At 40.9% G+C, this 26860-nt stretch overlaps 1 protein-coding gene across 1 annotated transcript in view; it reads right to left on the bottom strand.

The window, feature by feature from the left end:
• Positions 1 to 26860, bottom strand: part of LOC120569250 (protein phosphatase 1 regulatory subunit 29-like) — a 306066-nt gene that overhangs the window by 184950 nt on the left and 94256 nt on the right. The window contains exon 2 of the mRNA XM_039817061.1: positions 18782 to 19095. The gene's annotated coding sequence lies outside the window, so the exon portion shown is untranslated. The remainder of the gene's footprint in view (positions 1 to 18781; positions 19096 to 26860) is intronic.

Below are 26860 nucleotides of genomic sequence, written 5' to 3'. Positions count from 1 at the left end.
ACGATATGGGGGGGGGGGGGTGTCTTTCGGAAAATTGACTAGATAGTTCCTGCTGTTTCACCTCCTGCACGGCTGTCCGAACGCCCTGCTGCTCGCGTGAAAATAGACCTGGCGCATATCTTTAGCGGAGTGGAGAGTCTCTTCACGCACGCTTCTGGACGCGCGGTGGCGCAGCTGGTGGAACAGCAAGCATCGACTTAAATGGCCGCAATTACTCGCAGGGCACGCAACGCGCCCGGAACGCAGCACAGACATGCCCGGTGGGAAATAAGGGTTACACACAAATCTACTACACAATCTTTTTGCCTTTGGAGTCCGATCAGTCAAATATAGAGCCATAGAGACTACTTATTGGACCCTGACCAATCCATAGCTTGCTACCTTTGAAGAGTTTAATGATAAACATAGGTTATCAGGAAGGAGGTGCCAGAGACCGAATTCACTGTTCCACCTCACAGCGCCAACATCATAAGTTCACACCCGTAAACGCAAGTTTGATGAATGGAACGGACGCCATTCTTTTTAAATGAATGATCTTTTTTTATTACCATTTAGAGAGTGTGGGTGTGCAGCATACGTGCAGAGGGTGAAGTCAAATGATTAGTTTCCCTTTTCCACGTCAACAGCTGGATACGTCCCTGAGGCTGCGTCGGTTTGTTTTTCACTACTGGGGATATTCATCTGTATGGTCGGACTGATATTGTGAAGTCTGATCCTGTCATTACGCTAAAGTCAGTCATGAGCAAGAAAAAAATAAAAAAAAGGGCCTGACAAACAGGTGATGTTTTAATTAAGCAGACACATGCACGTCTACGAAGTGGGAAAATCATTTGCAGTGGTTCTGTCTATTATTTACAGCGTATGGTTTTTTCACCTATAAAGCTGGTTTCCTAAAAAAGTCAGTAGGTCGGATTTCCGAGAGACAAATGAATACAAAACATGGTTCATTTTAAATCAAATGACTCCTAAGCAGGGTGGGATTTGTGAAAACAGCAGAGGGTGGGGGGTTCATATTATGAACTTCAATATTCGATGGAAGATAATCTCAAAATGAAATAGCACAACATGGTGTCCACATAAAACACAGCGCTTTCAAGCCGGAGAGCAGAGTTCATTTCGCGGCGAAAACGAAATGCGTTCACCCCGGAAACACTCGTTCCTTCCTCGGGAGTGTTTTAACCACGATCTTTTTCTTAACTATTCCTTTTTGGTGCCTAAACTTAACCGTCATCAGCGCATGACGCTCACTTTTCCTGGCTAAATTCAACCACCATGGCCCCTGAAAGGAGCGTCATCTGGCAGTGCCTGTAGCCGGCTCACAGTCACCTATCGGCGGCTAAACAACTGCCGCTGGTAGCTGCTCCGATTTTATCATTCTGTGGCGTGCTATGCGTTCACTTTACAGTACTTTACTTAGTTTAAAGTACTTATATTTTAGGTATATAATATTTGGTCTATTGGTGAAGTAGCATTGACGACTTTGAGGAGGGGGTACATTTTGTCCCCACTGGGGAGAAAAAAAAATAAACCGCAGAGGCAGGGATATGTAGACAAGAAAGGGGGTAATCCCATGCATCCCCCCCCCAGAAAATCGCACCCTGCTCCTAAGCACAAAAAAATGCCTGCAAATTCATCTTATCCTCTACTGAAGCGTACCATTTCTGAGTTGTGACTAAAATACAGAATGTTAACAGCCAGGATATTTCCAGTCCAGTCCACGGACACTGGGCCTACAGTATACTGAGAATGCTAAAGCAACAATGTAGGAAATATTATTAAGATTGTTGAAGGCAACGACAATGAGCTAATTTCTTAAATGGTATGTGACTGGCTGTGGTTGGGTTACATCACTGTTCAGCTGCACCTAACTTTCGCAAACATGGTCACATTTTTCTGATAGGTAAAATTGAAAACACTTCATGAAGTCATCCCATTAGCTGTATCGGAGCTGCGCAGTCAATTTGTTCAAGGAAAAATATTTGTTGCAACTCCAATGCACTGGAAAAGAAATGACTACTAATTTGCAAAACGTGTCTGTGCTTTTGAGGGCTACATGCGCTTAGCAAATAATCAATTTGTAGCAAACATTTAAATAAGCAGCTCACGAATATCTTCTGCAGTACGTTGCCCCAAGAAGATTTGGAGTTTCTTTGTACTCTTGGGGAGGTAACAGTCATAAACAAAATTTAACCATAGAAATGACGCTATTGATATTCTACTCCACAGATGTTCATCTACAGCTGGGGGGAAAATATAAGTTTACATGCAGACCACTCAGCCACTCAAGTGGATAAATATTGCGCAGTCTAGTGTTACTCAGTTTTTTTATGCAAAGGTTATCTCACATCTCACATCTCATATCTGCAATTTCCTTCATGCCACACTTATACACAGTAAATCCACTCATTGTTTACTTAAAGTTAAAAAAAACAAAAAAAAAAACAGGGAAACCAGTGTGTCTCCATTCCACAAAACACCCAAATGCATGCTTCGTGAATCTGTCTCTTAAGACAACATGATACAGTTCTTACACTGTGGGGTTGAAAATCTATGTTTCTGTTCCTTTCACCCTGGCACACGTCACACTCACGTTTATTAAAAGTAGGCTACCAGATTATACTGTGAATGCATCCATATTTAATATGGGTGCATTCAGTGTGTGATGACCCTCTAGTGTCTGTGCCCTACTTGTTTCCCCCCCATTGTCTTATTACAGTTTTTTTCGATTGCTAAACGACAGTGGGCACAACTGGAGTCACATGTGCAAAACTATAACTACAGTCTGCACAGCAGCAGTTCATGCAGCCAAACTCTAGTTCGTTTCTCATTGCTTGAACACAGTTTTCAAAAATATATACACACTTATTCCATGACTTTAACCACAACATACACAACACTGTACATTTACAGCACTTTCTTCAAATGCTAACACACTGCTGTCAAAACTGTTAACCACACATACAAAACAGAACAGATTTCAGATTTTACTATATCTTTACAATAGTAAGACTGTGTTCTTACTGTTTTTCCAAAGGTAAAGGAGGTGAAAGCAATAGAAACACCACATTCATTTGTATTTAGAGATGATGCAGACATCCAATGTGATGAAGAAAACTTGCCACATGATGCTGGAGAGAGGCAGGATTAGTCACACTATTCTTTGGTACTGTTACGTATGTACCTTTAGTTTTTTCCCCCAGTAATTCCATAAATTACTAGAGACAAAATACTATATTGAAGAAAACTGCAGATTTTCATTCCTTCTTGTTTACCTTACGTAAAAATTGGTATGTTATACAATCTATATTTTTTCCTTAAATAAACTGTTGAGTAGTGTCAAGTCACTCAAATTGTTTGCAGGTGATGTGAACAGTTTAGCTCAGGTGTCTGTTGGTAGTGCAGACTGTAGTTTAAGTTTTGCACGTGACTCCAGTTGTGCCCACTGTCATTTAGCAATCGGAAAAAACTGTAAATGGTGAGCAGTGTAACTGGACCCAGAGTGCCAAGCACTGTAAGAGCTTTCACCTATTTTGTTTCTTTGTCCTTCTGCTTTACAACATCCACATCGGTTTATGTACGCCACTGATTTCCATCATTGATTTTGTTCCAAGCATTAGGTCTTAGCACAATTTAAAAGAATTTTCCAATTTTCTGCTTTTATTCTGAAGGTTTGTTCTGTTGTTTACAGGACAAGCGCACTGAGATGCATTTTCTCACTCTGAAAAGGGTCCTGACATGGTCTTCCCGAGAGTATAATTACAATTTAAGGGCAGTTCTAAGAAGTGTCTGTTCACTGTTAACGGCAGATTATTATAATCCCTGTAACAGCATGCTACAGTAGGCTAACAAATAAAAAGTTGGTATACTGTTTACAGTTTTCAATAAGGAATGAAACATGACTTCAGGATCCTTCACTTTGTTCTATGTAAGCCGCTACTGTATCTTTTCTTTATATTTTTAATAATGTATCAGTGATGGAGTATTTGAGTCCTGGACTCGGACTCAAGTCTCTATTCTCAGGACTTGTGACTCGACTTGGACTTGCAGACTGATGACTTGGACTCGAGGATTTATGAAATCAGACTCGAAGCATTCATGAAATAGGACTCCGAAGTTAGATGAAGTTGCACAAGTAGCACTGATCGAGTACTCGAGTCCCAGACTTGAGTCGACAGACATTCTCTGGACCCGTGACTCGACTTGGACGCAGGTAATGGTGATTCGATGTCTTCTTTGGTGACTCGGACTTGAACACTGGGGGCTCGAGACTTGACTCGGACTCGACAGTTGGCGACTCGACTACAACTCTGTAATGTATAGAAGTAGACAATATTATAATTTTATTTTTAGTATTCTCATTCATTGGTTTCTTTTTGTATCGTTACTTTTATGTACTCCATGTGTGCAAAATATTCAAATAAGTATACTTGTGTTAGCTGTATTTACAAAATAATTCTGTATTTTCTCCAGATAATTCATTTACATGTCCAATAGTCATTTCCCCACAGAAATCCATACTTCTGTATGATTTTTGATGAAATATACTGCATCTGTTGACGTTTCATGTGATTGGCCAATCATTCAAAAAAACACTGCTCTCTCATGTGAAGATGATCTTGTTGGGATAAATCTGCTAGCGGAGTCAGTTGACAACCATCTGTGCAATATCAGTCAACTTGGATCATCACTGTTGGCTTTAGTGAAGCCAGATAACTCAAAAACACAGCCCGACTGTGACAGCCTGTCAGGCCCCTGGCGGTATCAGTCCCACACTCGTTGAGCTACACAACAATATGCCTAACAATGTATCAAACATAGCACAGATATTTTATTTACACTTACAGCTTTGTCTTCTCCCTCCGCCACCTGTTTTTCCCCCTCAACTTCTCTCAACAGATTGAGTAGTTTAAATATCTGCTCACCAGATGTTAAACTGGCGGCTAATTCAACTCTAAAAACAGAAACGTTCAAAACTGCAAACCTGTTGTCCCGGTAAGATAAAGTGTATTCCTCATGCACAGTTTGACACATTGGTTAATAGTAATTCATTTAAAACATTGGCCTCCGGCTAATACACTTAAATATGTAAATCTGTGCACGCATGAAAGTGTCCTTGTGGATGTATAAACACACAGTAGCGATATCTCCACTAACCACTGTCTCTCGGTCTCAGACATGCCAACGCCTCCAGCCCTTTTTAATGATTCTGCTGAGGTGATAAGTGTGATTTGTCATCTTACAGATGCAAGATTCTTCCCTAAAGCGCTGCAAGAGTGCCTTCACTAGTTCACACACACACACACACACACACACACACACACACACACACACACACACACACACACACACACACACACACACACACACCTCCATCAATCCCAGTCTCCACACATCGTGCCACGGGGAGGCTGGTTGGGTGTCTGGTATGTCCGTATACAATCTCTCTCACTCTCTCTAGGGCAACCATGACAAGAAAAGTCTGCTGCTTGTTAGATGGATGGCAGTGACCCTCAAGGAGGAGGCGGCAACTCGAGTAAAGAAAAATAGAGTGAAAAACTCGAGGAAACCGCAAGAGAGAAATGAGCAGCGGAAAGAAGGGACATAAAATAGAAAATGCAGAACTGTCAAGAAAGATATAGGCGGACCAGGTTTGGAATTTTTAATCTGAGAATAAGATTGGGGAAATGGGAGAGGGGAGAGTGAGGAAATACACTACCATGCCTAATTTTATGGTGGCCCACCAATAACAAAAGTGGCTGACTTCAGCAAAATCCACCTACGATTGTTTTGAACTGCCTGAACATGAAGTAGGCTATGTCCATATACCTCTGCAGAACTTTGCATTTTTGTAAATTCTGACTCTGCATTCTGGAAAGTTCTCCTGAAGATGTTGTTACCCATAATAATCTCAGATGTTACTTATTCCATTCCCTGATTTGACTGCTACGTTAATACGCTTTTTTGTTGAATGTGGACAGACGGCAGGAAGTACAGAAGCTAGTAGCCCACGCAAAGAGCACAAGATTAATATACAAACAAAGATGATCCTCAACATCAGGTAAAAGAACACACACACACACACACACACACACACACACACACACACACACACACACACACACACACACACACACACACACACGAGACCAGAAAGGAGAAAAGGGGAGGAGAGGGTAAGAAAAATGACAGCAGTGTGAAATGAGGTTCGGAGACAGCAGGAAACTGAACAAGATGAAGAAAAAAGGTAAGGAGAAGAAAGGTGAGAAAATAAAGAGATCGAGAAGCAGTATTGAGAGGCAAGGATGGAGAGAGTGACTAAGAAGAGCAGGAATTTGAAGGTAAAAAAAAGACATGTAACCAATTTTTGTTTTTTCCGATACCGCTGCTAAAAGAATACTTTTAAAAACGGTGCTAGTGCCTTAACGGTGCCTAATCCGATACTTAAAAAAAAAAAAAAAAAAAAAAGGATAAAAAAATAAATAAAAATAAACACTAAATAACGGCTCATTTATTGCTGGCCATATGGTCAAAATTAAATGATTCGTTAAAAATGTAATAAGTTATTTCACCAGTAAATTACAGTTAAAGGAAAAAAACAACCACTAGATGGGAAAAGGGTATTTTACAATAACTTTGAATTACCAGTTTCAAGTAAACGCCCCATCTGTTGTTTACCCAACAGCAGCTGCACGCTGTTATAAGTCCCAGTGTTGGAATCCCCTACAGTGAAGTACAGCCAGACTTTACACCATTTAGCTGTCAGCACATTAATCGTGTTTAAGCCAGTAGGCTAACGTTACCTGCTGCCAAGTGTAATATAAACTAGCGTCCCATGCAGCGATGCTTTCGTTGCCTCTACTTCTAGCATCAGAGTGTTTTTTTTGTTGTATAAAGTAGATGTGCAATGGAAAATGTGGGATCCAACCCTAATGTTTTGGCACCAGTGCCATATTAGCTCTGGGTTTCGGTACCCAATCCTACTTGCAATATATTTTTAAACTATTCTTTTGGGAACAGAGCTTCCTGGCTTCACACTACAGGATAATCCCAAAAAAAAAAAAAAAAAAAAAAAAAAAAAAACCTGTAGAGAAAGCAATATACTTGAGAACAGCCAAAATCAATTAAGGTCAAAGATCGCAAAACAGATAATTATAGAAGAGACGATCATCTGTCCTTCGAAATGATGTGTCATCTATTTGAATGGGTTATGTTTTGGAAACCTTTATGAACAGGAAAGGTAGATGAGGACACAGACAGGGGAAGAAAAGGACCGCAATCCCTGTCTGTAGCCATCCTCAAAATGCATCAGACATCATAAATCTAAAAAATATAAGCAATAGGAAGGTGAAAAGCGAAATCCCTTTTTTATCTTTCGCTTGTGGGAAGACCAAAAGGTCTGGGAAGCCACGTTTTACATGAGTGAAGGGTTGGCCATCTCTCTACAGCCACATAATGGTGAGACTTCACCCCTGAGATAAAAGGTTGGGCCCTGCACTGACCTCTGAATGATGACGGAAGATATCAAGCAATGCACCTGAGACAGAGACACAGAAAGAGAGGAAATCAAATGACAGGTAGATGAAAAGAGAATGACGAAAGGGAAACCGAGAGTCTGGGACACAACAAAAGGTCATCTGTGTGACAAAGCGAATGAAATGAAAACAGACAATGTAAAGTTGTAAGGGGGAAGGAGTCAGGAGATCGAGGACGAGGGAAACCAAAGAAAATGAAAGGAAAGAAATTGTTAGCAGAGGAATCTGAGAGATCTGAGAGTCTGTTAACCAGCCGGCTTCCTGGCTTGTGTCACACGTCTTTGGCATTAAAGAGATTTGGATGGCGATTCTGACAAGACACCACGGATAAGCCAATAAACGGAGAGCTGGACATGCAAAGGGGGCAGAGCTGGCAAAAAGAAAAACCGTAGCAGAAAAGGGCTTAAGAGGAAGGGAACGGAAGCGACAAATACAAAAGTCAAAGTAGAAGGAATGGAAAAAGAGGGATAGGAGGAAAGAGAGATACAGAACAATGGAGGCGAAAGACGAGAATGAACGGGATCAGATTACAGGTTACAACTAGGATGGCTAGAGCCTAAAGCCACCTACACATGACCAGGTGGTAAAACCGCTCTGTGCTGGCTGTTCCATTGTTATTCTATGGGGAGAGCGGTGGAGCCCCCCTAGGCGGAACGCTATCTTTGGACGAGTATTGGTAAGAGTATGGATACCAATAAGCTTCAACATCTTAATTGATAAAAAAAAAAACTTCGGGATTGCTCTCGTTCTGCCGGAAATTCCGTCGGATGTCACTCTTTTTGGATGTCCCGTTACCTTCCGCTTGCTTTGTGTTGTTATTTTAAACTCCGGTGGATTTCTGAGGACTATGGTTAAAAGGTTATCAATTTCAGCTGGGCTTTTCCTACTACGACAAGTCAAAATGTCTGCTGTGAAAAAAAATAAATAAATAAAAAAATAAGGTCCATACCCTCCTACTCATTACAATTTGACTTAAAGTTTGAGAAAATCTGATCTGGCACTTTGATCAATAGCCACACTGATTATTAATTAGGTATATACAGTATATCATTAACAGACATCCATTAAAAACTGGCCAGAAGCGGTGCTTCTTTAATAATGTGCAAGACACAGAATAGAACAAGGGAAAGAAAGGGAGGAGCATTTCGGCAGCCAGGGAGCCATTACATGTTCTTGTCAAGAGAGTGACTTTAGGTAATGAGATGCGGTATATCACAGCAAACACAAGAACGCTAAGCAAAGTGTCACACCAAGTCCCATACACAGAAACACAAAAAAAAACCACAGATTGAGTTGCCACGGTAAATGAAGCTGTCGGGGTCCCGGACACCAACGAACCATGAACGGTAAAACAACAGTCTGCTTAGATGAGGATTCCAAAACTGAAGGGGTTAGAAGGCTCCTGAGCAGCAGCGAAAACAAGAGGATACTCCTCTGGGAGAGGCAGAGAAGAGAGAGGCAGAGAGAGAGAGAGAGATGAGGAGGTAGACTGGGAACCAATTACAGAGAGGAAAGAAATAAATGAGAAAAAAGGATGGAGAAAAAGGTACGACAGAGTTGAGGAAGAAAGTCAGGAAGGGGAGAAAAAAAAAGACTAGGTTGACCAGCAAAAAGACAGGGAAGAAAGAAGAAAGGGTTGTTTTGAAGATGACAACTCCCTAGCCTGTTTTTTTTTTTTTTTTTTTTTGGGGGGACAGTCCCAAGTGTACGAGGACTCCTAGTGAGGGTTCAGAAAAAGATATTGTACGGTGGTTCCACATGGGAGGCTGTAAAAGGGCACAACTGCCATAAAGTGACAGGGGAGACAAGGTGGAAGATAAAACATGAAAAGTGTGTGTGTGGGGGTGGGGGGTGTTGGTGGCTGGGAAGAGTTAACTTTGATACAAAATCGAGATCTCCTCAAGGATAATGTGTCCATCTCTGTTAAATGATTTCGGTCATTTCTTTGGAATCAGATTTCTCTCACAAACCACATTTGGCTTCTTCCTCTTCTGCTCTACTCATTTTCTCTCAATAACCCGAAGCTAATCAATACTCTCCTCGCTCCGCATTTCAAATTTTATTTAAAGCTTGTCACGTTTGTAGACATCAACTGTAGGCGCTGCTGTTGCTGCGTGACTGCTTATTCTTCAGCTTTGTTCCATTTCTCATTTGTCACCTTAAATGTTCAGTATATCCAGTCGCGCTTCCTTTTATTCCTGATAAGGTTGTTTGTTTTATTTTGCAACTTTATATTGCCCAATTTTGGCATGGTAGTTGTTGCATTTGTTCAGCTAGCAACATACTGTTAGGAATAGTTGTTACTGCTGTAATTGGGCAATTAGAGAAGTGTTATTTTCCATTGTGTCTATTTTTTTAGTGCTAAGCTGCATTTGTTTATCAGTTTCTCTCATCACCACCATCCTCTAACGTGGCCCTGCTTTCACTCTCCACTGCCTTTAATATAGATAGTTTTGGTGAGTGGAGTCTATTCCTCTATGGCTGTCACCGTCTTCTCCTTTTCTGGCATTTCAATACACATATTTTCTGTGTATATCTTCTCATTTACATCTCTTTTACACTCAATCATTCCCTCTCTATTTCTTCCCTTTCCCAACCTCTACCTCCCCTGCGACAGAGCAAACCCTTTAATAATATACAAGCTCCTCCGTCTCTCCTGGCAGTGGCGGCAGATTCCTACAGGATTCAATCATGGGCGCACTAATGAGATTAGCATGGCTAATGCACACGGCTCTCCCTCCCTCCTTAACGCCTTACCTCCATCCCAACAGGCGCTCCACATGCCACGAGGGTACCCAGGATGTGTGGATCGATTGCAGGGTGGCTGAACTGTAGCCTCCCTGGGTCCACCTGGACCTCGCCACAGGGGGACCGAGGAGAAGGGAACATCCCAGGTGAAGGGGCAGCATGAGTGAGCTAGCCAAGCAAGCTGAGCTTTCTGATGAAATTATAACCAGGACAAGAGAGTGTGTGTGCGTGTGCGTGTGTGGGAAAGATGCGTGGGGAGTGTTTGGCAGCCTTTCACAGCCTCTTTCTGTGTTCAAAAAGCCATGGTTGAACCGGGCACTCCAGACTGGCAGAATGGGGAGGAGAAAAACAATTGGATGGATTGAGGGATGCAGGGATGAAGAGGTGATGAAACAGATTAGTGCAACCTCCTGAGGACTTATCGTTGAGCTTGCCTAGGCGAATCCCGGACACCACAATTCTCCAAATTTTGTTTTTTAAAGCAGAGTCACACAAACAACATTGGCAGTTTATGCATTAAGCAACTGCTTTTATTCAGCGTGACTTGCAACAATTGCAAGAGTAGATTATCTTAAAAGTGATGCATCGCCAACATTAGAAGCAGCTGATGATAAATGCAGGAGTCACACACACACACACACACACACACACACACACACACACACACACACACACACACACACACACACACAGAGAGCAATTTATGTCCAGCTTTTATCCTGTGTCCTTAAGTTTTACCGAGATCTAAAGCGTATTCCAATGAAGTGGATGCAATCCTTCACAGCTTTGATTGATTTCTTAGTCAAATTAGCTGATTTGTTAATCTATCAGTGAACTGAAGATGCATTACCTGAAAGTCTAAGACTTTCATTCAACTTAAAGGAATATCACTCGAGGGTCCTTCAGAGATGTTATACCACTCACAAAAAGGTTCCTACTGCTATTAGTATCATTTCACTTGAGACAAACAGTGGCACTTAAGGACTCATGAATCTACACTTGAGTGAGTTAAGATGCACATACTCAAAATGTTAGTCTCGCATTACCAGACCTTCCTCCACAGCGCTGCGGAGGAAGGTCTGGCTAGGCCAAACAGCATTCCGGGATGGAAGAAAAAAAAACGTGCTCTGGTTTATTGGAATTTCTTTAAACCAATCACAATCGTCTTGGCCGGCGCTAAGCGCTGGACGCAATAACAGTGCCTCTGCAAATATGGCCTCGGGAAGGAACTTGTTTTGGTAAAACGCGTTCGTTCAGAAGTTGCTTTAGTCGTGCGACAGAAAACTCTGACTGGACAGATAGTCTATCTGGCTGTATGGATTGATCTGAGGAGAGGTTAACCATAAATCCACCGGACTTTAGAATGGCAACACAAAGAAAGAGGAAGGTGAAGCACATCCGGCTGAAAATATGGGACATCCCGTGGATCTTCCGGCGGCAATGGAGCAAACCACTAAATAAATCGTCGTCTATATAGACTACTCAAAGTGAGGCCAAATGACAAATGGAAAAGTAGAGAAAACCGACAGCTTAACAAAGTGCATTTGTACACACCCAAAGTCATTTCTCCCCAAATACAGCAGAGAAGTCAGACTGAGCTATCACCATGGTGATCAGGAAGATGTGAAGTGAACATCAAGGCTTTGAGAGGTGATCTTGACCACACACACACACACACACACACACACACACACACACACACAGTGCTCTCACACCAACACAGACTACCCTAAAGTACTCATACTCAAAACAGTCCCCATAAACATTTTCTCGCTCACACACACCAATACGCTGAGAATACCAAGGACATTTTCTCTAAAAACACACACACACACACACACACACACACCTATTCAGACTTTCACACCAAAGCCACCTTGGGGCCACCCATGCACGCACCTTGACATGAACATACTTCACCACGAAAATCCACTAGTTAGCCTACCAGACAGACAGACAGACAGACGTGTTGTGCTGCTCAAGGTGAACACAGAGTAAACTAACCTCTGGCTCCAGGAGGATAAACTATTTAATCAAGTCACGTCAGGATCACACCAGACGCTGCATACTAATAAGATGGGGCAGATCACACCTGTCTGCCCTGCAGCTCACAAATGCCTGAGGTGGGCAGTGTGGGGGTGGGGGGGAAGAGATGTTTTCAGATCCTTTACTTAAGTAAAAGTACTAAGACCACACAGTAAAAAAATAAATACTCTATATTCAAATAATACTAAATTAATACTCAAATACTTTACAAGTAAAAGTCCTGCATTGAAAAGGTTACTTAAGTTAAAGTATCATCAGAAAAATATACTTAAAAAGTATTAAAAGTCAAAGTACCCTCACAAAATCCTCACATTTTAGAAACGATCCAAATTGTTCTGCGTTTAATCGGCTAATCGTTTCAGCTGGACTTGTAGGTCGTTATATTGTTGGGTAGTTTACTTTGTGATAAAAAACATTTTATTTCATAAACAGGTTTTGTGTGCAAAAATCTTAATTTGTAAAGTAACTAGTAACTTCAGCTGTCAACTTAATGTAGTGGAGTAAAAAGTACAATATTTGTGTCTGGAATGTAGTGAAGTAGAAGTAGAAAGTGCCATGAAAAGAAAAGACTCAAGTAAAGTACCTCAAATTTGTACTCAAGTACAGTACTTAAAGAAATGCACTTGGTTACATCCCACCACTGGAGGTGCGTGACTTTATTTATCATTTCTGGAGGAGGAGAATTGACTTATTTAGTTTTTTTATATAAATCAATGTCTCCACAAGAAATTTCAGAGAATGTATTGCCTGCACCAGATGTCTGTGACATAAAGTAGTCTCATCCAAGTTAATGCCTTCATCAGGATAATGACCAACATTATAAGGGTACATGTTATAATATTCATAAGATACATTAAACACCCAAATGCCTCATGTGCTTTATCCAAAATGACTCTCTGGTGTATGATGATCTTAGTACCAACAAGCTGAAGACGCATCTAAATGAATTGTACTGCTGTAGAATCACAGATATTAAAGTGATGGTTCGGAGTAATTCACCCTAGGGTCCTTTGCACCATGACCTCGAGCCAAACACCCCCCCAGAAGCTTTTTTCACCTGGGTCGAACATTGGGAGAGTTAGCTAGAGTAGCGTTATCAGCTGAATAGCTTAGCGCAGGGGCTAATGTACCCACGTTTGTATAATTACCCCACTAATAATGCCCGAAATGATACCAAACGTCTACAAGTAGTACAAATAGGTTATGCACTCATAAAAAGATGGATTGGAAAGTTTGTAAGTACACCAGAAGTTTATGTAAATAACACTTGCCTGCTGGCTTCTGCTCTCTGCTGTTGTTGTTGCTGCTGTAAGACGAGTGCTTAGGGCCGTCTACAAATTACAACACCGAAAAGAGATGCAGCAAAAATATTTTTTAATTTAACTTTTTTTTAACGTAAGTGCTGTAGTATAACTAGCAGGAGACAAGTAATAATTGAGGTAAGTTTGGAGACATTACCTTATTTAATCATTGAATTAATAAATATTTTTGTTGTAACTCTTTTCGGTGTAGTAATTTGTAGACGGCCCTAAGCACTCGTTTAACTGCAGGTAGCAGCAGCAGCAACAGAGAGCTGAAGAGAGCAGGCAAGTGTTCATAAACTTCTGGTGTACTTACAAACTTTCCAATCCATCGTTTTATGAGAGCATAACCTATTTGTACTACTGTAGACGTTTGGTATCATTTCGGGCATTATTAGTGGGGTAACTTACAAGATACAAACGTGGGTCCATTAGCCCCTGCGCTAAGCTATTCAGCTGATAACGCTACTCTAGCTAACTCTCCCAATGTTCGACCCAGGTGAAAAAAGCTTCTGGGTGCGTGTTTGGCTCGAGGTCATGGTGCAAAGGACCCTAGGGTGAATTACTCCGAACCATCACTTTAAGAATCTTTTTACAAAAAAAAAATCACATTTCAGTATGTTTTACCACTTAAACCAGGTGTCACAAAGCAGGACAACTCAAAACAGATTGATTTATAAATGTAATTCAGTTGTAGATCAAAAATTGTTGCATAAAGAGTTGCAGTAAATGTAGAGATACAATGGGATGTGTATGTACAGTAAGCTGCATGCAGCAAATTATGCAGAAGTTTTAAAAACATAAAATCGATTCAAGTTTCCAAGCAAGCTGGTACAAGCTCCACCGCTGGCTTCATTACAATCGCTAGCAGAGCGCACAATTTAACACAGAATACAATGGAGAAAAAAAAATAAATACAGGCTCCGCATCTTAAAAAAAAAAATAAATAAAAAACAAATCGCCAGGACAATACTCCGTTACACCACAGCTGAGAAAATGCCAAGTACCAACACAAAAATGGCCATGGAAATGTAAACCCCCAGTTGAGTCTAGTCTGTTCAAAGTGTGCTGCTCAGCCAACATATAACAACCCGGGATGGTTTTAGTCACAGCACAACATTTCTCAGAGACAGAGCTGCTCAGGATGAAAAATCTCATTGACCGGGATGAAACCCCAACGAATGGAGTTTAAAAGCGTCACATTTTATAGCCGAATGGCAAGCATAGCTCTCTGCAACAATGAGAGAGTGGCTAGTATTGTAAAGCCCTCTGGTACTAAAATAAATGTTAAAAGATGTCAAAAGATTTAAGTGAGACTCCTTTCAAATTTAAGTCAAGATTGAACTACTCATTCATGGCTTTCTGGGAAATCTGAGGTCATGTGTTATAATGTGCACTGATTTTAAACCCTTGAAAGTTATCGTTTTGTCCCTAAACATGTAAAAAAAGAAGAAAAAAAATCATCCATTTTTGTAGACAGCAACAGTTGAATGTCTATTATATTAGGAAGGTACCCATTAAAAGTCCCACATAAAAGGTGGGCTCTTGTTCAGGCTTTTAGAGTAAAGTACTGTAGCTCTGATGGCCCAAGGCCTCCCAAGTTAAAAACAGCCAGCAATGGTAATATGGTACACAGTTTCACCCCATTCTGTTAAATACACACCATTGTCATCATTCATTTATTGGGCAGTCAGCCACACGCCAAACAATTCAGGCAAACAAAAGTACACATTACATTGTTTAAATTCATAATCCACATGTTGATTTCCTTTTGGCTTTAGACTGGGTTTTCCCCTTGTGTGTAATTTGGTTTGGCCAAGACAGTATATATGTTGAGTTCATATCCTGTTTTGTTGCTATTTTTGGAGTAAAGTTATATTTTGTGGACCTCTTTTATAGGCCTAGATGTTAAGTTCTTGGTTTGTGTCATTTTGTATCTTTCGGGTAAATTAAAAACCCTCGTTTGACAAAACCTCCTCTTCTCCTCAATGATTCACTGCTTGGTCCCTGCCAGTGATCATCATTCTCAAGTTAAAACCAGTGCCTAGCCATTTCTGCAAACTGAAATTCCAACCATGAACCACACATGAATTTGTGTTTTTGCATCAACAGAAAATGAGAAAATGATTAAAGCACAAGATTCATTCAAACCAGCTATATTGCAGGTGCTTACTGCATAAACCTTGCGATCATTGTACTTTCTGGGAAAACCAATGATGCAGATGATCGATATCAAGTGATCAACAAAGAGAGTTTGAACGTGCAGCTGGCCATGTTGGTATGAAAAAACATCATTCCAAGTAATTAAGCTGCATATATCCTCAACTTAGATGCATGTTTGATCAGGTTTAGGTCCTTATTAAACTTCTGCTAGTTGCTGCCATGTCCTCAACAAAAAGTGATATACATTTCAGTGTTGAGGAGACTTGAAATGCATCTCAGAGCTACACAGTCGCAAGCCATCTCGATCCATTACCACCAAACCAGAAGGAGACCGATTTAAAAAAAAAAAAAAAAACCTTGCCAGTTTGCTGTTGAACATAACATGTTGAGTCTTTGTATAATTCCAATAAAAGATCAAAAACCTTCTATAGCACATCATTAAAAGAAGTTGTACTTCCAAAGTGGTGTTGGGTATTTACCTCCAGGAGTCTTTATACTAAGGCCGGTTACACAGTGGATGCGTCGCGTGTCAGCTGCGTGGCGTGTCCGTTTATATTTCGGCTCCCACGTTAACAGGTTAGAGCTTACACACTGCCTGCGTGACATGCACGTCTCAGGCGCGGCTCGAGCAGCGCCGAAAACGCGTGCCTGGTAGAAATAGAACCGACGGCTAGTTTTCCACGCGACACGCAAGCGTGTTGGAAGCGTTTCCAGGCAAAATAGAATAGGAAAAGACGTTTATATGTCGTTTACACACGCATATTAATAAATTACGTGTTGATGTTTTAAAGTGTCTAGGTTTTGATATAAATGTACATATAAATGTAATTTAAAAAAATATAAATATATATTGCACCTCTCAATACAGAACGAAATATTCTGTAGCCTATTTTGCCGTCAATACTGCCGACGTTGTCTTTGCTGTAATCAAATCAGTATATATTTATGTTTAACATGGTATTGCATTTTATCAATGGGAAACCTACATGTGTCCAGACAAGGCTAGACACATGTCAAGCACCGCGTCAGACACGTTTCTGGTGTGTAAAGACATAGAAAAATCCACGCAGCTTACACGCAACAGAAACGCCACGCTCACGCCACGCTCACGCCACACGCAGCCAGTGTGGAACCGGCCTAACAGTTTTTAAACGGTTAACTTAAGGAAGCGTTCATTAAATGAACAAGTGAACTCAAAGCAGAATGGAAGGGTTCGAGCAGATTAGCTAAGTTAGAAAGAGAGAGACGAAGTGAGTTCAGCCCAAGGTATGCATGTATTGCATGTATGCATACATACATACATACATACATACATACATACATACATACATACAACTAAAGCTCTAACAGTTGTGATTTAACATTTCAACTAATGTGTATCACTATGTTTCTAAGAAAACTTATAGTATTGGATCTCCTTTTTAAAAGTTGGCAGAATACATCTCTGGTTAAAATAGAGTCTTAAACACGAAAAACTGCTCATAGAAATGTTTTCTCCCTCTCAAAAGGGTCTTTCAAATGACCATTATGAGCTTAAAGGAGTGTGTAGGTGGATGGATTGAGGGTTAACTGTGTGTATTATCTGGTTTCATACTTTAACTTAATTTGAGCAATTTAGCATTTACTGTAACTCCATACTTTGCTGATTGTCTTTAGTTTCATTGTTTTTTTGTTTTTTTTAAACAACAAAAACTTTCATGATGAATGATAACATTTCAAATTCAAAGTCCATCACCATGTGCAGACAGAGGAAGCAACTGGTATTGGGGTCATCTGCGATTAGGTTTATCACCAAAAGGTGAAAGAACAAGTGTTGGGCCTTGGGCAAAGTTGAGATATACAGTATGCACGTTCTCACATTGTGAAAAACTTTGTAAAAATGATTTGTGAGAATCGGTGTGTCAAATACTCATGCTTATAAATGCCAAACACCTTGCGGTTTGAAAAGCTAAAGAAAATGGATGCTTTGTCAGGCTGCTCAGCAGGTTTCAAATATTGGCTGAAACAATAACACAGCTAATGGAAGTGAATTTAAAATGTTAAAATGATAGATCAAATGTGTTGTCAAAGTGGATGGGATATTAATGTCAGTGTGTAATTTTGAGGTGATTATTATGTATAGAAATACACTCGAAATAATTTGAATCCTTGTGCTATGATTTTGGCTTGTGTTGGAGTTAAGTGCTAATCAGTAACTCCAAAAGATAGTTAAGGATAGTGCAACTTAATGACAAACCGACAAATCCAGCCCAGTTTCCCCTTTGCAGAACTAGGACAGGGCCCACATTTGCGAGGAAGGACATTAACCCAGTAACGTCTTCAAAACAAGAACACTTTCAGCTGTACAGCAGGATACCAAAAGTGGGACAACATCGCAGAGGTTGCGCAACCAAAACTAAAATAACTACAGTATATGGGTTGATGCAAAAACATGATACAGGCAATGCTGTAGTTTCCTGTAAATGTTAGCAGATTTCATCATCATGCATCATGAAAGCACATAACTTCAACTTGAGCCAAAGCCGCTCATCCGTTTCCAACAACATGACAGATCCAGGAAATATATCACGCCTAATAAGTCTTCCCCAGCTTTTTCTCCCTCAACACAGTCCAGCACACCTTCCCAAAATCTCATGCTAGTCATGTATATGGATTAGCACCTGCTGCTATGGCAACAGACACCCCACTTTGCCAGCCAGGCTAGTTTGGCCAGAATTGGTCAAAAGAAAAGAAAGAAAACCTTCACATAGTGCTGCTGCTTTCCCCACTGAAATGCCACTGGGTAATGTCAAGTGCTCTTTGTGAAAAGAACTTCAGTGGGCGAGCAGTCAGCTAAGGCTTGCTGGCCTGTCAAACCCAACCCAAAGCACTGGACTTATTAGAAACTCCCATGGCTTAGTAGAATTGAATACAAGTCAAAATGACAGCTGATCTACACTAGAATGTATGGAGTTTTCATTTTGCAGAGAACAGTGCAATTGACTCACTCACCTCTACTTTAGTAGATTAACTGAACTCCAAAAGAGAGGGAGGGAAAGAGGTCCAGCTCGTTGGAGGACGGGCTGGGTAGAGCGTCAGCTGAGCCTCCTGGGTCTGGATGGTTCTTCGCATATATCAACAAATTGTCCTTTTTAATGATGAGTCTTCAGCTATATCGAATGGTAAAAATGGCGTTGACGGTGGTATACACGGTGCGTGTTGTGGTCCAGTTGGATCGGATTTGTCTTTCTCCACTCAGGCAGGGAAACAGATGTTATCCCAGCAAATGGTTCTTTCCCCACAGGCCAAAGCAAGAACTCTCAGAGCTAAAGGAGAGAAGGAGAAAAGAGACAGGAAGGAGGTTACACTTGAGTCAGAGAAACATGCAGGGAGAGAGAGGGTGGAAGGGTGGAAGCCGGAGATAAAGATCAAATCAATGCAAAGCGTAAATTAACCAGACAGCCTTGATTAGGTGTGCATACCAAATGCCCTTTTCCTGATTGAAAAATTGTGTTTGGTCAAAGGCTTCCTAATATTTATTAGCAAAAATTCAATACCAGATTATACGCAGATCGTGTCTGATTATATATGCAGGTACAGTATCTGTGTTTGACCGATAAACAGACGGAGAAGACAGCTTCACCTTCGATAAGTTCAAAGTCTCCATTTTAAGCAGAAACAAAGATGAGACTCCCCACATTTAATACATTATGTTCACCAACATAGACAGATTTTTTAACTATTGATCGTAAAAAAGAAGCACTAATATTAACCAAATAAGAAATTTAAAAAAAACATCTGAATAAGTGGACATGACAAGTGTCGCCAACCCTACTCCAACCCCCAACACATTGAACAACAGGTAGACTATGATTACAGTCAACACCCTCAGATAATGTATGTACACAAGCAATTCTTGCAACTACACCAAAACAGAAAAAGGACATCCATTGAAATCTGTTTCCCTTGCACATTTGTATCTGCAATTTGTGGAAACACCAAATTTGGCTGAGATGTTGGTCAAAAGACAGTCTCTAAAAAAGCAACTGGTCCAGATGGAACTGCAACTGCTGATCTGTTGAGATGCACAAATGATAACTATAATCAGCCCTTCTTATTTCAAATTTACTCCCACCTTTTAGCCCAAAGACCTGAGGAACAAATGTCAATTCACAGGCAACAATGCAACAAAGGAAGAATGGGATAACCACTGGCTCATTTCACACAAACACACCCCACACACAAACATTTGCTGTGCAAGAAAGAACACACTTGGCCCACTCAAATGTCAGAGCACATTGACACGGGTCAGCTCCAACTCATCTAACATTAAAGGGGCGGGGCCACTGCAGCATCTGAGAGATATTAAGTGGTATCAAAAGAGAACGGAGCAGACAATTTTTTCCCCATCTCCATGTAAATCTTTTGGCTTTAAGTAAAGGTTAGATGAGAGAGGGTCAGAGGAAGCGCACATCTGGGAGAAAAAAAAAAAAAGAGAGGAAGGGATGAAAGGGTGATCAGCTTGGCGGAAGGAAAGATTAATAAAGTTAGAAACAGAAGGGTAACGGACCATAACCTCACGAAGCTGGTGGTCTTGAGTGCTGTGTGTGTGGAGGCGGCAGGGCGGAAGGGGGCAAATAAAAAGAAAATGTGTCAAGTGATGAAGAGAAAAATCTGACTTAATGTCCTTGGTTTAACTGAAAACACGGAATAAATGTGCTTTGAATATAAAGGAACTGAACAAACATCAAGGCCCAGGCTCTGGACGAAGTGTAATAAACGGAGGGGGATTTAAAGAAGCCATTAATAAGTGAGAGAAGATAGAGAAGAGACAGACAGTGAAGATTCACGGCAAAATAAAGGGGTGAAAATGATGTTTTGATCCACTGCTGTGCCCAACAGTAAGTTTAAGGCCATAATCTATCAACGGACAGAGCAGGAAATGATGATATAAAGACCAGTAAGGGAGGGTGGACAGTGAAGGACATGAAGGAAAAAAGTAAATGGAGTCCTGGGATGAATGAAGAGAATTTAGAAGGGAGGGCAGCCTGTTAGGCTGACTAAAATGAAGATGGATCCACGTAGAGAGCTATTAAATAATTCACCAACAAGAGATGAGGCATTAAGCCCACATGTGTGCAACATAAGGATGGTCTGTGAAAAATCCAAATGACAGCAACAAAGAGGAGTGGAAGTTGTTGTGAGCTGCACCCAGAGAATGAGAGCGGATTATTGTTTGGTTACAATTGAAATTCAGTTTTTATACAATTGTTCCAAAGTCCCTGCTGGTTTCTGTATTCTCTTTTTAACTGTCAGCAAAATCAGATCAAAGCAAATCACTGGCTTTTTTAACACATTCGTAATTGGCTTTTACATGGCTCAGAGTGGTAGTATCTAAACTTCTAAAACCTGATAGTTAACTAGCATTATGTGAGTTGAATCCTCATGGACTTGGTGACACATAGCCTGTGAGAGAAAGGGGAAAAATCCCTTTGGCCCAATTACCCAAACTTGACTTTTTTTTCCCCCGGTGAAGTGTGGAAATGTTTTGCTGGGTGCATTAATCTGTGAAATATGGTTACCTTGGGAAATCACAGGACTCTGACTACAGTATGTGCTCCCTATCATAATGAAAACAAACATTTGAAATTTCAATCTGAAAGATTTCATACATAACAGGTTAAAGAAGTTTTTACATTTTTAAATATATTTCACAACTCATTTACTTTTTGACTATGAATGGTTTGTTTAGCAGTAAACTCCAACAATCTACATGTTTAATTACTGGCTGCACAAAGCTTGTGTTGTATTTCCGTATAGTATACTATACTTTTGTATAATTCCTGAGATCTGGGAACACAGGGACATCACGACAACGTCCAACATGGCAAGACAAACAATTAGTCTGAAAAATGTAGCAAGAATTTTAACCAAATTAGGAAAAACTGGCAAAAGAAAATAGTCATTTCAATGTCCACACGTTATTTTAATGTGAATACATCATACAGCTGGTGGTGCTAATTGGTTTATGTCACATTACATTTCTCCTTGTTTTATATAAAGTTAATGTTCTCGGTGCATTGTCCCGGTTCAATTAAAGAAACATCCATACATCTGTGTTAGGCCATAACTTGAATAGTGCTGAGAGGCCTAAATGTTAGTGGTGCACGGTTTTACACATCGGTATCGTTCCGTGGTCAAAATAGGGCCGATGAATAGGGCCGATGTGAATCATTCCTGTTTTTTTTATTTTAGAGCCACGTTGAAATGTTTTGTGTATATGGTTGAAATGACAATAAAACACATTTGGGTTGAGTTGAATGCTGCCTCACTGTCGGTCTGTAAACGGTAGGCATGGCTTGGGAGTGGAGTCTAAGCAGGACACACTTGTATCCTTTTAAAAATTTATTTTTATATAAATATTAATTTTTTCTTCTGAAAATCTGATGACAGTCATATTTTGCACACAGGTAAAGGTGCCCAATATCAGTGATTTCTTAAAATAAATCACAAAAGTAAAAACGATGCGTTTTGGTAAATAGTTCCTTATTTGATTATCATAAAAATGTGTTTTCTGTACAGAGATATCGACATTGGTAAATATCGGTATCAGCCATAACAGCAATATTATCGGCCACAATTTTCACATCGGTGCATCACTACTAAATGTACTTTAATTTATTAAGTAACAATGGGCTAGAGTGGGTAAACCCAGCCCGATCTGCCGGTGATTTGATTTCGCCCTGCAGCTCAGGCTGCAAACCTGTACGTTTATCTATCCTGCTTCTGTTACAATTTTGCGGGGACCAATCACAAACTGGCTTATCCACCTGGCGCGCTATTGGCCAGTTTAACACAATGACGATAGAGAGGCGACCAAGCAGCTTCTTGTTTACATTCAACATAGCGGCCACCGAAGCGCTTACATCACCCGGATCGTTGGTCTGATTGGTTGAAGGACTATCCAATTGTGTACAGAGTCATTTTAACTATGCTCGTTGATCACGCCTCTTGTGCGGTAGAAAATACAGAGCAGACTCCCCAGACTAATGTTCAATCTTAAAAGCATGAGCTTGGTCTGGTGATAACCAGACTAACAATGGGCCAAATCAAGTTTATGTCCGCCCACACTCTGTTGCGCACTGCCGAGCTTAGTATCAAGGCTGTGATGTGTATAAAGGATAAATCGAGGGAAAGATTAGTCTTATGAGATTTGTGAACTCAAAATAAAACAGACTAATGGGAGACCTTGTCCTTACTTTATCTTCTGCTGTGAATACTAATGGGGAGAATTATACTCCACATGCTACTAACCTCTCATTCAACAGTAAAAAACTGTGTGTGCACAACTATGGTTAACTGCTCCTCAGATCTCTGCAGGGTAAATCCAGAAAGCTAGCTAGACTATCTGTCCAATCGGAGTTTTCTGTTGCACGACTAAAACAACTTAACGAACACATGTTCCACCAAAACAGGTTCCTTCCCAAAGCTATTTTGCAGAGGCACCGTTATTAGCGCCGAACAAGCCAATTGTAATTGGTCTAAAGAATTTCCAATAAACCAGAGAACGTTTTTCTGTGTGCTGAGTGGACTAGCCAGACTAGTACAAGGTTAATATACCCTATAAGAATATTGTCCAAAACTACAAATACAAGAGCCATGTACTGTTGTAGTAAACCAGAATTATCCACTCCCATCTCCCTTGAGTTAATTTAGTGGAGAGAATAAAATGAAACTTGCTGTAGAGTGAAGGAAGCAGGAGGAGGAGAAGAGGAAGAGGGATGGAGTAAGGAGGACTGAGAGAGCCGAAAAAAGCTGGTAGGGTAGAGATTTGGCAACGAGTGGAGGAGGTAGACGGACTGTGAAAAATGTGGCAGAGGAAGAGGACAAACGCACACTTTCATGCACACAAATACAGCATGAGCTCGCACGCAAATGCAGGTAGGGAAGGAGAACGACAGCATTAACAGAAAACAAGTGATGCTTTGAGGACGAGGAGAAGAGCTAAGCTTTAAAAGGTGAAGGAGGATCAAACGCAGATCCACACAGAAGGGAGCTCGGTGGGGAGGGTTGAGTGGGTGACTGCATGTATCCCATTAGTATGTTGTCCTTGGCAACCATAAAGTCTCTTTTCTCTCCCTTTTCTACTTTTTCTCCATAGCGTACTGCAAGACAAATCATATCTCTTTAATGCACATCATAACTGCCTTCTGCTCCTCCCCGCTGCCCCAGACTCTCTCTCCCTCTTTCATCTACGCCCGAGTCGTGCAGCTTTTCTTCACTGTTCTCATCTCTCTTTTCAAGACTCTTTCCTCCTAATGACCATTTCTTCTTGTTTTTCTCTGCTCATGCACCCTCTCCTCCCCATCCTGTTTCACTCGTTTTTTCTGACTTAAAAAGAAAAGAAAAAAAAAAGTTCACTCTCTTCCCTTTCCCCCGCTTGTACCATCCAATGTCCTGTTGTCTTTGTTTGAGTGGGTGTGTGGATGACATTCGGATGACTGTCACGCAGCAAGAACCCGCTGTTACTGCCACAACCCACAGTGCACCACTCTAACCCGCCTGTTGAAATTCCTTTAGCTCGACAGCCCCATGCTTGCCGACTGGTTTATCATTTGGGACAAAGTCACACCCACATGCCGGTTGCCGAGAGCATACACAAATTCAGGCGCAACATACCCTCGTCTTTTTTCTAAACACCCAAATCGATGACAAACTTGAATACAGACAAACACACTCGCTTACACAAACATCACGGGGGGAAATCTGCTCTGGAAAAGTCGATTAAACATGCTCTCCTCTGAGAAAGGCACTTAATCTAGGCAATGGCTCCATTGGAAATGTTCGCTTGCCATTTGTGAATGAGCAAGCATGCTTAGTCAGCCCTGTCTGAATAAATATAAGCTGAAACACAACTCATATGCAATGTAAGACCATTCCTAAATTCACATCATCTGCAGCGCTACAGCAGCATCCATCCATCTAATAAACAGCAAACAAATTCTGTCATGGCCCGACGCTGTCCACAACACCAGCTGTCCTTCCAGAAGAACAGCTCCCGAGATGTTGAAAGAACTAATATCAGAAAAACAATTAGTCTGTTCAATGGACAAAAATAATGGGTAAATTAGAAGCAACCAGGGTGAAATAGGTGTTTTTACAGAGAAACGAAAAAAAAATGCTGACTTCAAGCTTTAATTTAAAAGTTGTCACATCCATACTGGCAGAACAATGTAGAATGTGTGGCTTTTTTAAAACATAGTCCACCAATTTTAGAACAATGCAGAAGGACAATTATCAATGAGCCTTTTAAGGACAAACAGTGAAGCATTCTTTACTGGCCTTCACTTCAACTCAATGTATTTTGTTTGCTGAAGACTAGACTGAGGGTAAAAAGCCCCTGATACAAGCAGTAAGGGGGTGTTGGGGAAGTGTCTGGGCAGCAAGTATGTGCAGTTGCTAGCATCATAAACAGCAAGAGTCAAGTGAGTTTATGAAATGCGCCAACCGGTCAGGTGACGACTGTTCACATGACAGTTAAAAGGTCCCATGACATGGTGCTCTTTGGATGCTTTTATATAGACCTTAGTGGTCCCCAAATACTGTATCTGAAGTCTCTTTTATATAGACCTTAGTGGTCCCCTAATACTGTATCTGAAGTCTCTTTTATATAGACCTTAGTGGTCCCCTAATACTGTATCTGAAGTCTCTTTATATAGACCTTAGTGGTCCCCTAATACTGTATCTGAAGTCTCTTTATATAGACCTTAGTGGTCCCCTAATACTATATCTGAAGTCTCTTCCCCGAAATTCAGCCTTGGTGCAGAATTACAGCCACTAGAGCCAGTCCCACAATGAGCTTTCCTTAGTATGTGCCATTTCTGTGTCTGTAGCTATTGAGGAGGAGAGAGGGGGGCAAGGTGGAGGGTGGGGGTGTGGCCTTGACCAACTGCCACTTTGCTCATTTGAAAGCCATGATGTCTCTCTCTCATGGGTTGGCCAAATTCTCTGGGCGGGCAAAGCAGAGAAAGGGGAGGTAACCTTGGTCCTTATGACCTCATAAGGAGAAGATTCCAGAACTTCTCAGAGCTTTCATTTTCTCAAAGGCAGAGCAGGATACCCAGGGCTCGGTTTACACCTATCACCATTTGTAGCCACTGGGGGACCACAGGCAGGCTGGGAGAATGCATATTAATGTTAAAAAAAAAAACTCATAAAAGTGAAATTTTCATGCCATGGGACCTTTAAATGTAGCTGTCTTTACAGTTAAATTTAGCTGATAAAAGGTGACTGTGAGCGGGGTAAAGGGCACCGTGAGGTTACGGTCATTTCAGCATCCGTTACAGTTAAGTTTAGCTAACAAAAAGGTGACTGTTCTGCAGCAACGGCAGTTAGTTAAGGCACCAAAACGACTAGTTAAGATTAGAATTTTTTTTTTGGTAAACACTGGTAAGTACTACTCCTAAAAACACAAAAAAAATTCTTGGGAGGAAAGTCTTGTGTTTTCCCTTTAACTTTTTCCAGGCCATGAACTCCACTTTCCCGTTTGAAAGCCCTGTGTTTTAGGACCCTCTCTTAACTTTACTAGTTGTTGAAAATCTGAAACTACTCCTTCAATAGGAGGTGCAGGGCCATTCGAAGAGTCTTTGTTTCTAATAGTTTTCTAAGAATGGAAGAAAGATCTACTTGAATGCAGTCGCCTTGAGCAGTGAGCATTTATTCCAGTGGATCAATTGTCTTTAAGTCATTAATTGAGCACTGAAAACATCACTGTATGTGATAACTGTCCTTTATCGGAGTCGTTTCGACATTGCAAATTAAAGCACACGCGTTAATGTTGCATTATGAGCCTTGTATTATCGTAACGGCCCCTGGGTTCTTCCACTGGAGTGCATCTCAGGATCATTAAGCCACTGTTGATTGTGTTTGGAAAAGAGGGAATAATTATCATATGTGGATTAAACACAGAAATGGCAATGCCTACCACACCATATTCATAGAACTACTCCCTTGGTGCCATTGAAATTTCCCAAGTACACATATTCATTTATCTACTGCACCCAGGCTCATCATATATCCCCTGATAGAATT

The sequence above is a fragment of the Perca fluviatilis genome, chromosome 1 (genome assembly GCF_010015445.1).
Source record: "Perca fluviatilis chromosome 1, GENO_Pfluv_1.0, whole genome shotgun sequence".
NCBI classification, from domain to species: domain Eukaryota; kingdom Metazoa; phylum Chordata; class Actinopteri; order Perciformes; family Percidae; genus Perca; species Perca fluviatilis.
This window is presented reverse-complemented; position numbering and strand designations above follow the sequence as displayed.